General features: G+C 43.7%; 1 pseudogene; it reads left to right on the top strand.

Annotated features, from left to right (window-relative positions):
• Positions 1-9,485: 9,485 nt before the first annotated feature.
• Positions 9,486-9,585, top strand: LOC118710697 (annotated as a pseudogene).
• The last annotated feature ends 6,473 nt before the right edge of the window (positions 9,586-16,058 follow it).

The raw sequence follows: 16,058 nt of genomic DNA, 5'->3' as shown, positions 1-16,058 counted from the left end.
GATCAACAGGCTCTGGTATTGACAGGAAGGAAGTTCCAAGGACATTCCTAGCCTAATGCCAGCCTTTTTTTTTTATTTTACTTCTCTATTTGCTTTTCATTTGAATTTCTAAACCTGTCATCGTGTCCAGAATCTATTCTTACACTGGGAAATATAGTTGCCCCAATTCCGCTTTTCCAGCTTTATTGCAGAATCAGGTTTCTCTTCCTTAGGCCAGCAGCTTTGGTCAGCATCCTTTCTCCTACAACGCATATTTGAACTTGTGCTCCACTCCTCTAGTGACAAACTCCGGTCTTTGTCACATCGGCTTTTCTCTTTTCTGTTCTTAAACAAAATGCTGATGAACCACTACGATTTTCTCAAAACCTAGCAGGGATGAGCTACTAGTGGGTAGCTAGCCTTTGACCCTAGAGGTGTCAAACCACTAATTGGAGACTTTAGTGTAACATGTTTCCCAGGAAACCTGTCCTCAGGATACTGCCTTATTCACACAGAACCAGAATCTGGGCTCCTTGGAGGTAGCCAAGAAGTGGGCCGGAGGCAACCCCTCTCAGGTACAATCTCAGTCCACATATCTGCACCTGTGGCCAGGGTACAGTACCCAGGGATGCCCCGGAGTCATCAGAGATGGTCCAGGAGCACCTGATTTGCAAACATTCTTCCCCAAACACAGCTGGGTTAATAAGCACTCCAGGTTTTAGGCAGCAATGGACACTTTCTAAAAGGCAGTGGGCTTGCCGAATCCGATTTGGCTTAGTGGATAGAGCGTCAGCATGAGGACTGCAGGGTCCCGGGTTAGATTCCGGTCAAGGGCATGTACCTTGGTTGCGGGCGCATCCCCAGTAGGGGGTGTGCAGGAGGCAGCTGATCGATGTTTCTCTCTCATCAATGTTTCTAGCTCTCTATCTCTCTTCCTTCCTCTCTGTAAAAAATCAATAAAGTATATTTAAAAAAAATAAATAAAAGGCAGTGGGCTTAATAACAATTCTTGTCAAGATTGTAGAATGATTAATTAAAAAGATGGGGGTTTTGAACACATACAGAAGTTGCATAATTCTAAGAATATACGATGTATGGTGAATCTAATTACTCTTTGTTTTGGACTGAGTTGGGGGGAGTAGCATTTATATATAGCATCTGGATTTCATCAAGATGTGTAACTATTTCCTGTGATGTTCTCTGAAATAACACGGGAGAAAGAGGCTAGGCTAGATAAGAGTAGTATAATGAGTCAAAACTATTGTACCACTTCACCTAAAATTCTTTTTTTGTTTTGTTAAGCTTCACCAGAGGTTATTCCCCCCCTCCCCCCCATTGCTTTTCAGAGAGAGGGGAAGGGATAGGGAGAGAAACATCAATGTGAGAGAGACCCATCGACTGCTGGCCTCCTGCCAGGGCCCTAACGAGGGGGCAAAGAGCAAACGTTGGCCGGGAATTGAAGCAGAGGCCCTTTCATGCACTGGCCAACACTCTAACCACCGAGAAACACTAGCCAGGGCCCAACATTCTTATTAGTGGTCAATTTTAGTTTCAAGGGGAGATCTTTAATGCCAGGTGACAGGACTGAGTACCTGTTTTAGGCAACATTTTCCTAACATGTAACTGATATATTGGCTGCCCACCATTCTTCCATTTCATTATGCTTGTGTGATGAAGCAGCACCTCATGAAATTTTGGTAAAGGATCTGCTCACACCATCGAGTGAGCAGTGTATGTTTTCCTGAAGATTGCATGTCAGATTGTATGAGAGGTTTTGTACTGTATCCTCCAACGTTGACATCTTACTGCTCCCATCAGACTTTTCCGAGTTTTGTTGCCTCTGTGATGCCACTGACCATTCTTCCTCTTCACTGTTCTCTGATCCTTTGCCCAGCATTTCTGGCTGAGGTTTCCCGTCTCCCCTCAGTTTCCCCAGGCACTTCGTGTCCCTTTATAAAACAGAGCCATTCGACTCCAACCTACTTTCCACCTCCATCCAGTTCCTACTTCCAAGCTTATCTATCCAAACAAGGATTCACCCTGTTACTGGGGGAATTATGAAGATGAGTGTTTCTATAACATCATTAACCTAGGTGAAGAAAATCGGAACCAAGTGAAGAGGATGGCAAGGGGACTCAAAATCACGGCGTCTGGTTATCGCTGTGTAACCAAGGCCCTAAAGGGCTGCGTCTGTGCTCCACTGGCAGTTCTCCCGGGGTCTCTCCGGCAGTTGTGTCAGACAGTGGCTGGGCCTGGAGTCACCTGAAGGCTTGCCTGGGCTGAGGAGTCACTCTATGTCTGGTACCACGGTGCTCCCTCCCCACACCTGTTTTACAGAAGAGCAGCCTGGACTTCTTACCTCATGGTCAGGACTCTGAGAGGCAATGTGCCATGCACACGTGTTCTAAGGCAGAAGCTGCCAGGCTTTGCATGACCTTCCGGTGGGTGGCCTGGAATTTCATTTTCACATGTTCTGATGCTCAAGTCACTCAAGGCCGCCCAGATTCCATAGGAGGAGGATGGGACACCAACTCTGGGTTTGAGGAATGGCATGCCTGTGCGAAAGGGAAGGAAATGGTGCCATTGGCGACTTTCTTCCATTGTCTGCCCTCTTGCCACAGTTCCCATCCCTCCTACACGAAAAATTGCATTCATTCTCTCCCGGAGCATCCGAAGCTTCCTTACCTTTCAGCGGGGTCAGATTCCAGGATCTTGCCATCTCATCAGGTATAAGCACAACTCTTTGGATACCACACCTGAGTATGATTTCTGTTAAAAGTGAAGACCTTGAGTTCAAGAGACAAGTCATCTGCCCTCTGCAAACCCAGCATACTATGGTGATACAGGGATGGGGTACCTGCAGCTAACACTCCGGTACAGAGGAGGGGCGGGGTCACACACAGCAGTCCCTGGTCTGAATCTGAGATCCAGCTGAAGCACATGTCACCTGCTCCTTTGAACAGGCCCCGCCCTGCTCCCTGGGAGGGATCCATCCTTTTCTGTAAGGAATGCCTCATGTTTTTCTCTGACCGTACCCTCACATAAGTTTTGGGGTCCAAAGACCTCTTTTTGGCGTTTACATGTAGTATAAACTCAATTATGTGACATGCAGTCTTCTTTTTTAGGTGATATGTGTTCAAAATACCCTTTCCTAGCTTGTGACTTATCTCTTAACTTAAATATATATATATATATATATATATATATATATATATATATATATATATATATATATATATTATTGATATTTTACAGAGAGGAAGGGAGAGAGAGAGCTAGAAACATCAATGAGAGAGAAACATCGACCAGCTGCCTCTTGCACACCCCCTACCGGGGATGTGCCCACAACCAAGGTACATGCCCTTGACCGGAATCGAACCTGGGACTTTTTAGTCCACAGGCTGACGCTCTATCCATTGAGCCAAACCGGTTTCAGCTCTCTTAACTTTCTTTATGCCCGTGTTGTTTGAACAGAAGTTAGTAATTTTAGTGTATTAGTATATCAGTTCCTTCTTTGATGGCTGTGCTTCTTGTTTCTTTTTAAAGAAATTCTTTTTTACCCAGTTAACTGCCATAAGCGTCTATAAGACGCAAGTGGTGGACCGTTTTAAATTAAATTCAAAGTATTGTGACAGTTAATGGGTTACCCTGAGATCATAACTGTCTTCTTTATTTTCTTGAAAAAGTTTTATAGTATTTTAATTTTCATATTGAAGTCATTAGTGCATAGGTAGGGCGTGAGTTAAGGATCGATCTTCACTTGTTTAATATGGAAAACCTATTTCACCAGCCTCATTTATTGCATGTCCTTTCCACCCATCTACAATGTCAGCTCTGCTTCCAGTCTGGCTTCTGTCTTCGCCTGGACTCTTCTTGAGCTCTCTGTTCACTTAGCTCTCTGTGACCAACACTGCATTGGTCTCTGTGACCAACACCGTATACTTCAATTACTGTGTCTTGAAAAACAAATCCTGATCTGCTAAGGCAAGTCTGCCAGCCAACTTCTTCAGGACTGCCCTGACCCAATCTTCTTGACCCTTTGTGTTTGCATACAAATGTTAGAATCAGCCTGTCAAGTTCCATAAAAATGAAACAAAACAAAACAAACAATCCCTTAATCATATTTTGATTGGAATTTCAGACTTTCCTACATTTTCGCTGTCACCCACTCTCATGTCCTCACTTCCTTCCTCACCCAACTTGGATTCCATGTGTAATCACGTCCTTGCAAATAACCTTAACTCTGTTGTCCCTCTCTCTCATCTTTGTACGTCTACCACATAATTGCTTTCTCTGTGCCTGTACCCAATCAGCTAAAATTGCCAGAGAAAAACAGACTGAGTGGTTTCATTTAAAAAAATCAAATAGGCGCACAAAACTGTCTAACATCTACTACACTTAGTTCTCCAAAATTCCCTCTTTCACACTCTTCCCTCTCTTCTCAAGCCTCTAGTCCTCTCCCTCCTGCTTTCCCCTCTTAGCCAATAGTCTCACCTTACACTTATTGAAAAGGTCAGAGCAAGGAGCAGACATTCCCTTATTTCCCATCTCCAAATCTCCTGCCTCATCAGGCCCCGTGTCTGCCCTTGCTGTTGTTACCAAGAATGAAACTATAGAAGGCCACCACCTTCCTTGTGTTTGGATCTGATCCCCTCGTGCTTCCAAGGTGTCTCCTTCTGCATCCTCTCTCTTCTCCATCTTCAAGTTTTCACTTTCCACAGACTAATTCCCATCAGCTTAAAAACAGGCTCTGTTATCAAATGAACACATAAGCATAGCCTCTTAGAATTTCTCCTTTCAGGGAACAGAGGTGAGATGGTATAGTGATCATGAATATAAACTCTGATACCAGATGTCTTGGGTGCAAACTTCACCTCTGCCACTTAGGAGAATTGTGATGGTGGGCAGGCTGTCCTGTTCAGCACAGTGGCCACATGCGGCTATTTACATTTAAGTTTATATGAATTAGAATTAAATACAATTAAAAATGTAGTTCCTCAGTGGGATGGCCGCATCTGGAGTATGGCTCGTGACCTGCTGACTGCAGCTGGAGAATGGCTCCGTCACCGCGAAGACTGCTGTGGTGCACTGTGTTCTCGCCACTCTCCCCTCTTTCTTTAAAAAGTTAACTTATTTTACAAGATTAAATTTATTAATGTATTTTTCCAGCTGTATTGAGATAATCCTATATAATAAAAGGGTAACATGCAAATTGACCCTAACAGCAGAATGGTCTGTCACCATGATGCACACTGACCACCAGGGGGCAGACACTCAATGCAGGAGCTGCCCCCTGGTGGTCAGTGCGTTCCCACAGGGGGAGCTCTGCTCAGCAGCAAGCCAGGCAGCTCCTGCCTCTTTGGCAGCACTAAAGCTGTCCAACTGAGGCTTAGGCCCGCTTCTTATGGGCTGTAAATCAGACATCCCCCAAGGGATTCTGGACTGTGAGAGGGTGCGGGCGGGGCTGGGGGATACACACACACACACACACACACAAACACAAACACATACACACCCCACACCACCACCACCATTACCATCACCACCACCCCAGAGTGCACAAATTTTGTGCACCAGCCTCTAGTTGATATATAACATTGTGTAAATATATGAGTTTAAGGTGTACAACATGTGGATTTTATGCTCAGATACTAGGTTGATTACCATGTAGTGTTATCAACCACCTTCAACATGTCACAGAATTACCATTTGTTTTTGTGATGGGGACACTTACGATCACCTTTCTAATTCTATCCTATCATATAACCACTTAAAACTTTGTTATAGTTTTTAGTGCTATCTGGTGTTTTATGTTCACTTATTTGTTCATCCCTGCTGCCCTCTGTCCTTTCCCATCAGAAGCAAGTTCCATGGGGGCAGGCTCTGTTTCACTGTTGTCGGGGTTTTACTCAGCATCTAGAAGGGTGTAGGAATCTGGAAAAGAGGTGTGCATAAAGGATTAAAGAGACTAGAATTTGGAAGGCATTTAGGAGGTGCCAGAGGAAGCTTAGTTCTAGTAACTAAGTTCCTCGAATCTCTGCACCAAGGACTTTTTATTCACACATTTTGCCCTCTGCAAAGCAGATATACACATCAAAGGTAAGACCTGGTAAACAATAAAGGACCATTAGGTCGGGGGAATTGCCCTCAGCTGTCTGGCAGCAGGCAATCATAATGCAAAGCTTCAGCCCTGCTGAAGCTGTCCATCAACCTTCTGATGAACTTCTCCCATTTACTTGCTAACTACGTACTGGAATTTGCCCTAGCACACCGTTTCCTTCTCAGTGCCTGGCATTACTGAGTTCAATAAATCAGATTTTAAAAAACTTTGGGCTGGGTCTAGAAATGTTTACCTAGACATAGAGTACTCATTTTCACATTGCTTGTGGATATTGGCTGTGGTGAATTGAATGAAAGATACAGTAGTTACTAATATCTAGAGGTTGGTGGACTTTAAGAAGAGGTAACTACACTGAGGCTGGGAGATCGGGTCCTGGTCATGATGCTGTGTCAGCTGTGGGATGTTGAGAACCAGGAGAGGCCTGATTAGAATATTTGAAATTTTAAAAATTAGAGAACACATATGAACCATTGTTGAGGAATTAAAGACTTTATGTGTGGGGTTAGTTGCTTAGGCTGCCTCACACTCTGGATAATTTTTGTTGCAATAATGCCTACTACAGCAAACATTGGGAACAACTTAAATGTTCATTAATATGGGAATAGATAACTACATTATGGTACAGTCACACAATGGAGCATTGTGGAACAGTAAGGTGGCTAAACTAGATCTTGAATTATCAGTGAGAATAGCACTCAAAATCTAATAATGAGTTGACATGAGCAATTTGTAGATGGATAAATATGGTATGAACATTTATATAAATTTAAAAACAGAAAAACTAGCATTTAAGGCCACATATATGAGTGGTTGAAGTATTAAAACATTGATGGTGGGGACACATCCAAATGAATACCTCTAAGGCAAGAGGATGGGAAGAGGGATCAAGGGAGTCACTTCAATAGCATTTGCAAAGTTTTATTTCCTAAAAAAGTTTGGAAATCAACGTGACAATATAGTAACAGTTTAAAAGTAAAACCAGGGTTTTCGTTGTTATTCCCTGGAGTTTGCTATATAGTATTTAAAACATTTTGTAATTAAAAAACAAACAAACAAAAAAAATCCCCTGTAAGTTGTATCTATATCAAGTTTGTTCAACAGTATTTCCTGAGAATTGACTGTCGAGCTGGGTGTTCAGGTTATAGAGAAGTCAAGTAAGACCTGGGCTTTGCTCCCCAGAAGTCTGTTTCTTAGTTCAAATAATAATACATCCTTGCAGGAAGCAGCTAAGCTGTGGGCGTTAGCATATGATTATGTATCAAAACGAGGGGTGGAAGCTTGGAAACCAGTCCTGGGAGCAGCTGGAGAAGATCCACTGAAGGATAGCAAACTTGACGAGCAGATCGGATGGACAGAGGGGAGGTTAAGCACCTTCCAGCTGAGGGAAGCATCAGATGCCCGGGTTTGAGAGGCATCGGAGGAGTGGAGAGGGGCTTTCTGTTTGTGTGTGTGCTTGCTCTATGAAAGATAATTGAATAGGTAGTGTTAAAAGTACTCTGAGGTACTTTAATGCCACGTCTAGGAATTTAAACCGTATCCATTAGCTAAGTGATGAACCATTGGCAACTCTGTGGAATTGGGGTGACAATTGATTTGATCTCTGAGTGTTTCCGTCTGTGGTTTGCAGGGTAGACTGGAATAGGGAAGAGTAGAAACAGGGAACTCAGCTACCGTAGGTGTCTCAGTCTAGCAGTTGGCAGGCGGAGACCTCAGGTGAGCTGGTGGTAATGGAGATGGAGAAAAGAAAGAACCGGTATTTCCCAGCAGGGCAGGTATTCCTGATAACAGTTTACAAAGGCACCAACGAGGCATGTGCTTTTGTCTGCATGGGCTCCTATAACAACATACCGCAGCCTGGATGGCTCACACCGCGGGAGGCTGGGAAACCCATGATCGAGGTGCTGACAGGGGAGGTTTCATTCTGAGGCCACTTGTCTTGGCTCTGAGGCGGCTGCCGCCTCTGTGTGCTCACATGACAGGAGCTCCCTGCGGTCTCTTCCGACTCAGGGCTCTCATCCCATCATGACCTCATCTAACCTTAGCTACTTCCCGAATTAGGTAATGAGGGCCAGAACCTGCAATGAAATCTAGGCCATCTCCAAATACTGTTGTATTAAGGGTTGGCGCTTCAACATAAGAACTCGGTATAGACCTGTAGGGACAGAGACATTTCATCTCTAAAATCATTTCTCCAAAGTTCTCATAGATATTAAGGGCCAGAACCTGCAGTTACATCTAGGCCTCTTTTTGTCCCTGACCTGGGTAGTGGCACCTGGTTTCGTGGTGCTTTGTTTCAGGTTGTTACTGGGAAACCCTCGGGCGGGCGGGCTCAGGCTGCCTGTCGCCGTGTCCAATGACGGAGGCATGGTTAAGTCATTAGGCGCTTATTGAGAAGGCCGGCCAACCAGGAAGACAGGGCGCTTACAAGCATCCAATCCTGCCTTCCAGGAAGGTGGAGGGGACAAGATGATGAAGGGGATGGGGCTAGTGTGAGGAACGCAGCTACTTGCAGGCTTGGTGGTCCGTAGATTTTAGTTGTTGTAATTAGTCATCAGGCGATGAGGTGATGTTGATGAGATGATGTTTTGACTCTTGGTGGGTCGTCCTGACCATGCTTATCGGTTCTGCTTGCTGGATTCACAGCTGAGTCACCTTCCCAATCACTTTGCACAGGCCTAGAAAAGGAAACTTTAAGAAAAACGTAACCTCCTATTCACTCAAGAAACTTAACCCCCTGTTCACATAAGTATACGTGTTCTCAGATTTAAAGTAATTATGATTATTTTTCAGGTGCTCTATCTGTCCTATATAATAAAAGCCCAGGGAGTGAACAGTGGAACGACCAGTCGACCAGTCGCTATGGTGTGCAATGACTACCAGGGGGCAGATGCTCAATGCAGGAGCTGCCCATTGGTGGTCAGGGTGCTCAGTTGACCAGGATAACCAGCTGCTTCTGCTGCAAACTCCAGGCCAAAGGCCAACAGGCAGAAACCTGGGCTACAATTGCCGCTTCCTTGCCCCAGGCTCCTCCTCCTCACCCCCTGCCACCTCCTCCAGACACCTGCAGGCCACACAGCACCTCCACAAGGCTCACAGAGCTGACCCTGGAGGCTGGGAGGCAGGTTTGTGGCTGCAGCAGGACTGAGGCCTACTCCGCTGCCTCTCAGTGTTGTTATCCATGGGCCCAGCCCAACCGGGTTCCCTGGAGAGGCGAGTGCTCCGGCTCCAGGGAAGATGCTGGACCAGGGAATAGCTGCTCAGAGGGCGGGTCCACAGACACTCAGCAGACTGGGCTGAATGGTGCTCCCACAGTGAGCTGATCTCTGTGGGCCATGACCCCCACCAGTGCACGAATCCCATGCACCAGGCCTCTAGTTAGATTATAAGTCCCCTCTATCAATAGCAGCCAGGACAAAGGAACTCCTTGTTTATGCCAGCCTGGCTTTTGGTCTGTGCCCATGCTGATTCATGCCCAGGACATGAGGGTGGGGTTTTGTGGAGGGGGGGGGGGGGATGTAAGTATTCTTTTACTCCAAAGTTTGTGTTGAAATTTTGAAAAATTGATTAAAATAGCTTGAGTGGTGACTGGATGTAGAAGACAAAAAATAAGGCAGGATAATAGAACAACGAGGCTTTGGTTTCCAGTAAAGCGCTTGATGGAATGGGAATTTGCAAGGGTAAACTAGTTGGGTGGAAAACAAAATGAGTTCCTTGTGGCAGAAGGAAAGTCTGAGCTGGTGTGGCCACCCCCGTGCAGATGGTTTCTAGATCCTTGGGACCCTGGTGACTGGAAGCTCTCAGATCTGAAGTGTGGAAAGTCATTAGCACAGAGGTGGCATTTAAAATCTGACCACAGCATTCCCGTAAGAATGGGTACAAATAAAGAGCAGACAGACATCGTGCACTTAAAAATGTGTTTAGAGGGTAAATTTCATGTTGTGTTTTTAACACAATTTAATGGGAGAGAGAGAGAGAGAGTGTATGTGTGTGTCTTTAGGAGTACCCAGTCTTACAACTTTCTACTTGGTGAAATAGAAATGCCAACAAGGAGCCTGGGCCTGTGTTGCTAAGTGGTTAGAGTGTTGGCCTATTTACCAAAGGGTCTCTGGCTCAATTCTTGGTCAAGGGCACCTACTTGGGTTGCAGGTTCAATCCTCAGCCCCTGATTGCGGCATCAGTGGGAGGCAATGAATCTACGTGTCTCTCCCACACCAATGTTTCTCTCTCTCTCTTCTTTCCACTCTCTCTAAAATTCAGTGGAAAAAATACCCTCTGGTGAGGCTTAACACACACACATACACACACACAAGAAGCGATAGAGGATCAATTAAAGGAGAAAAACTTCTTGGGTTTATTTGTTTGCTTTTTGCCACTCAGCCTGTTCATTGAGGGAGTTTCAGGAAGAAGGGGATAGTTCAATATGTCAAATACAATAGTGTTGATTGAAGAGGATGGCAGTTGGCCCTGGGTGGTTTAATATTCTGTGATTCAACAACAACAACAACAACAAAAATAGGGTTAAAAATAGAGTTTTAGACAGATCTTTTTGCAGACTTTTAGATTTCACAGACCAGTAATATTTAAAAATATTTAAGGGAACGAGATATTTTTTAAAATATATTTTATTGATTTTTAACAGAGAGGAAGGGAGAGAGATAGAGAGATAGAAACGTCAATGAGAGAGAAACATTGGCCAGCTGCCTCTTGCACACCCCTTACCGGGGATGTGCCCGCAACCAATGTACATGCCTTTGATCAGAATCGAACCTGGGACCTTTAGTCCGCAGACCGACGCTCTACCACTGAGCCAAACTGGCTTCGGTGACGAGATATTTTTTAAAAGATCATTCAAAACACCACAGTCTGATCAGCCTCATTTTCATAAAAGGAAAAAAACCCTTGTAACATAAATTCAGAAGGCCATAATTGTATGGTAAAGGATGGCTCGTCCTCAGGCAGCACATGTGGCCCACCCCTGGCTGCGGTAGAGCTGAGAACTAGCACCTGGGAACCACTGGAATCATCGATGGCACTGGTGGGCAAACTTATTAGTCAACAGAGCCAAATATCAACAGTACGATTTAAATTTCTGAGAGCCGAAAACCGACTTCTGCGCATGGGCCACGAAGTTTCAATCGCACTGTATGTGTGCGCCCACATGAGGTATTTTGCGGAAGAGCCACACTCAAGGGGCCAAAGAGCCACATGTGGCTCGCGAGCCGCAATTTGCTGACCTAGCATCTATGGCATCTCTTTGGACTCACATCCCCGTAAGTCTGGTGTGTTACTGTTTTTCAAACCAACTTATGTCTATAAAATATCTTTCCTCATAACACATAAGGAGGAGGTTTCAGGAAGTTTAGCAGGTCCTTATACACACAGTGGAGGCAGATAAAAATTAACCCACTGGTGAGGATGCTGGGAATTTTCTGCCCAGGAGAGGAGCGCTCAGTATCCAGGAAAGGGTGGGATTATAAGCGTGATAATAGTTTGCTCCATGGAATGGGAGTTGAAGTTTCACATATGGCTAGGAGGAAAACCCGGCAATATTTATTCCCTGACATTTCAGGGAATATTCGGTTCCCAAAAGGAATCTATGAGTTGGTTAATTTTCCAGGTTCAATGATCCTTGTGTTGTTTTTCTTTAATTTAAATTTTTAAATTTAATTTAATTTAATATTTTTAATTTAAAATATTACATAAGTTTCCTTTCCCCCCCATTGACCTCTCCCTAGCCACTCCTGTCCCAGCACATGTCCCGGCCCTCCTACTGTCTGAGTCCATCGGTTAGGCTTATCTGCATGCATACAAGTCCTTTGGTTGATCCCTTACCCCCCCTCTTATCCTCCCCTGGCTTCTCTCTGAGGCTTGATAATCTGTTCAAGGCTTCTATGTCTCTGGATCTGTTTTTGTTCACCAGTTTATGTTGTTGGTTGCATTCCACAAGGAGTCAGGCAGTGATCCTTGTTTTGATGTAAAGACAACCTTAACCCTGGGAAGGGGCTCCTGAAATGTCCTAAGCCCCCGCCTCCTGTCTGCTGCCCCAACCAAACCTGGGTATTGGAGGTCTGATTTCATCACCAAAGCCATGTGAACTGGACAGACTTCAGGGGCAGGGCCAGCTTGGAGCCAGGTCAGACTCAGAAACAAAATAAAAAGGCACTGACTATGCTACAATCATTGAAAGTTTGTCATACAAAACAGCTTCCTGTTGGCTTAAGAAAGAAAAATAAGAGGGTAACTATGCAGGCTCAAATAATAACAACGAAAATGTATTATGCATTAAAATCTGTTTTGATATTTAAAAAGAAATAGCTTTTTAGGTAGACATTGAAATGAACAGATGTAAGTGTCCAAACAGATAAAAATTGCACACCCATTCAACACAAAATATTATTCCTTATCTATAGCATGTTTCCGTTTGGTTCTGCAATTATATTTGGTAGTCATTTTTTAAAAAATATATTTTATTGATTTTGTACAGAGAGGAAGGGAGAGAGATAGAGAGTTAGAAACATTGATGAGAGAGCGTCATCGATCAGCTGCCTCTTGCACACCCCCTACTGGGGATATGCCCACAACCAAGGTACATGCCCTTGACCGGAATCGAACCCGGGACCTTTCTGTCCCCAAGCCGACGCTCTATCCATTGAGCCAAACCGGTTTCGGCTGGTAGTCATTTTTTAACCAATTGTTCTCTTAGTTTTGAAAATCCCATCTTGGGTTAAATTTCTTCATTGGCATGATCTACAAGAAGTGGATATTTTTAAGTTCTGTGGGAAAAAAGCTTCTACAGGTCAAAACAACACTGCAATGATGCTAACACAAGAAGCACGTCCCAAGAAAGTCCTCTTGTCATCAAAAGATCTCTAAGGAAAAACCCAAACCATGCCACTTATGGAACATATAAGGCACTCCTTAATACATTCTCCTTCCATTGAGCAACAGGAAGTATAGACAGAAAAGCACACAGAACATGTATGTGCAGCTTAATGAATAATTATAAGTGACCCCTCAGGTAGCCATCGTTCAGATGAAGAGATGGAACATGCCTGGCACATAGAAGTCCCTGTGTGGTTCTTCCTGACATCATCCGCTCCAGGGACAACAGATACCTTAAGTCTTAAAATGATGATTGCTTGCTTTCAAAAAACTTACTCTACTTACATACACACCCCTAAAAATATAGTTTTGTCACTTGCTGACTTTACATCTCTGGCTGCTTTGAAGAGGATTTCCCTTTTGTCTTTAGTTCCCAGAAGTTCATAACCAAAGTACTTAAATTTATATCCTTTTCCGTCATCCAAAGAACATAACCAATGCTTTTTGAAAATAGCTTTAAAAATCTATGATTTACACACCACATAATTTGTCCATTTTAAAGTGAATAACTCAATGGCTTTTAATATATTCACAGAGTTGTGCACCCATCATCACAATTTAAAAACATTTTCATCATCCCCCCAAAATTCTATATCCATCAGCAAACTTTCCATTACTGCCCCTGTACCCTCTCCCTTCCTCTTTTCCTAGGCCAGTGGTTGGCAAACTGCAGCTCGAGAGCCACATGAGGCTCTTTGGCCCCTTGAGTGTGGCTCTTCTACAAAATACCAGGCCTGGGTGAGTCTATTTTGAAGAAGTGGCATTAGAAGAAGTTTAAGTTTAAAAAATTTGGCTCTCAAAAGAAATTTCAATCGTTGTACTGCTGACATTTGGCTCTGTTGACTAATGAGTTTGCCGACCACTGCCCTAGGCAATAACTAATCTACTTTCTGTCTCTACAGATTTGTCTATTTGGAATATTTCATGTCAGTGAACTCATACAATATGTGATTTTTATGACTGACTTTCTTAAAGAAAAACAGAACCAAACAATAGTGAGATAAAAATGGTATATCTTAGGAACCACTACAATAAGGGAAAAGAGGCCTAGTATAGAACCGGGCTTAATTTTGAATATAGCTTGGACAAATGGAGGTTTATAGCTAAGGAGCAGGTTGTAGTTGTTGGGAGGGCTGGAACTGGTGGACGGAAAATTACTAATAGGAAACATCTAGGCTAGGGAAATTTCTTACTAAACGGAATTCATTGGATTCTTGCTGAAGGCAGGCCAGCATAACCAGATATCCCCGGGGCAAGTGGGGGGAGAAAGGGGAGAAGATCTCATCAGATAAAGAGGGTGATCAGGGATTTTTGGTAAAATGACTTAGCATAATTCTTTCCATAAATGGGCTATGCAAGCTTGAGGACCAGGCCCCAGGATGAGGTGTGTTTGTATTCTAATAAAACTTTATTTCCAAAAGCAGGCATTGGACTGAATTTGGCCCATAGATTCTAGTTTGCAGATCTCTAATGTAGGAGAAAGGGGAGGCTCTTGGGAAGAATGCATTTTTATAGTAACTTTGAAAATGGACAAAAGAAGATGATTTTTTTTTTTCTTTTTCCTATCCAGATGTTTTACCACTGGGCTTGGCTTCTTATTGCCCTGGGTGGATCATCTGATTGATTTTGCAGAGGTTGTTTGTCTCTTTCCTTTCCAATTTTTCTTTATTTTTTTATTGCTTGGAAAGCATCTGTAAGGCGTTTAAAACTAAATCAGAATTGCAAAATGTCACCTTTAGGGACACTTGCCATTATCGACTACTGCTTTTTTTTTTTTTTTTTTTTTTAATCTGAGATCACAAAACTACTTCATAAGTTATTTTTTATTGGTTTAAATTTTATGTGCTTCTCTTATTTCTGTTACAGTGAAAGAACCCATAAAATTATACTAGTTATTGACAGGCATAATAGAACAGCCATACTTCATTTCCATGTCTAGATTACTACAGCTGTTGTCTTTAAAAATACTCTTTAAGAAGCTTAACTGAATCAAAAGCAGAACCAGGAAGTGAATAACCTTTTGAGTTAAGCTGGTAGGCTGGGGCATGGATTTTAAAAATGCTGAATGGCATCTGTGGTCTGCCCTAGCATCCTTCCTTGCTATTGTACATATCCCAGTCAATTCCCTTTGAGGGTAAGCTAATCTAGATGCATTTCTATCATTTACCACTTACGGAGTCCTTCCTAATGCAGAGGGCTTCGTTTTGGCATTGAGTTCTGAAGAATAATGGCGGCATACCAGGTGAATATGGGAGGGACCGGGTCCAGGCAGAGGGAAGAACAGCTGCAAGATGCAGAGAGGGGAGGAGTTGAGAAGTGGTGTGTTCTGGGAAGGCCGGGGACTTGCTTGTTGCTGGAGACAACAGTAGAAGGGAATAGAACTGGAGATGAGGATGGTCCTGCAGACATTTCATGAAGGGCCTCTCACGCCCTTCTAAGCTGTTTAGATTTTATCCTGCAGGCTGGGAAGGGCATTAAAGAATTCTGAGCAAGGGAGAAAGATGAAACTTATGGGCTAGGACTTGGTTCTAATGCTGGCATAAAAGGATTAGAAGGGAGGTAAGGACACCAGTTATAGGCCAGCTACAGTTGTCCAGGTGAGAAATAATGAAAGACCAAGTGGAAATGGCGAGAAGGGAAAATACATGAACAATAGCCAAGAGGGAGAATTAACAGTGAAAAAAGGTGACTGGATGTGGAGGATATTGAACAGGATGACTCCCAGGCTTCTGACTTGGACAGCAGTGTGGATGAAGATGCTAATAATCAAGATAGGAAATAGAGGAGTGTGTGTGTGTGTGTGTGTGTGTGTGTGTGTGTGTAAGTGTGTGCGCACGCACGCGCAGCACAGATGTGTGGAGAGAGGGTAACAGAAAGAGAGCTGCTGAGTTTCATTTTGGATGTGTTGAGATAGAAGTGCTGGGGGATTTCAGTTGGATCCTGCAGGAGGAAGCTGGGTAATCATATATAAATCACGGTTGCTGAAGTGTGCTCAGAAAGAATTGTGTGGTGAGGAAAGAAGAGGTACTGACTTTGGGGGACAGGCATTTAAATTGTGGCCAGAGAGCCCTGGCTG

The sequence above is a fragment of the Pipistrellus kuhlii genome, unplaced genomic scaffold, assembly GCF_014108245.1.
Source record: "Pipistrellus kuhlii isolate mPipKuh1 unplaced genomic scaffold, mPipKuh1.p scaffold_m20_p_1, whole genome shotgun sequence".
Lineage (NCBI taxonomy): Eukaryota > Metazoa > Chordata > Mammalia > Chiroptera > Vespertilionidae > Pipistrellus > Pipistrellus kuhlii.
The sequence above is the reverse complement of the archived record's forward strand: the minus strand, read 5'-3'. Positions and strand labels throughout refer to the sequence as shown.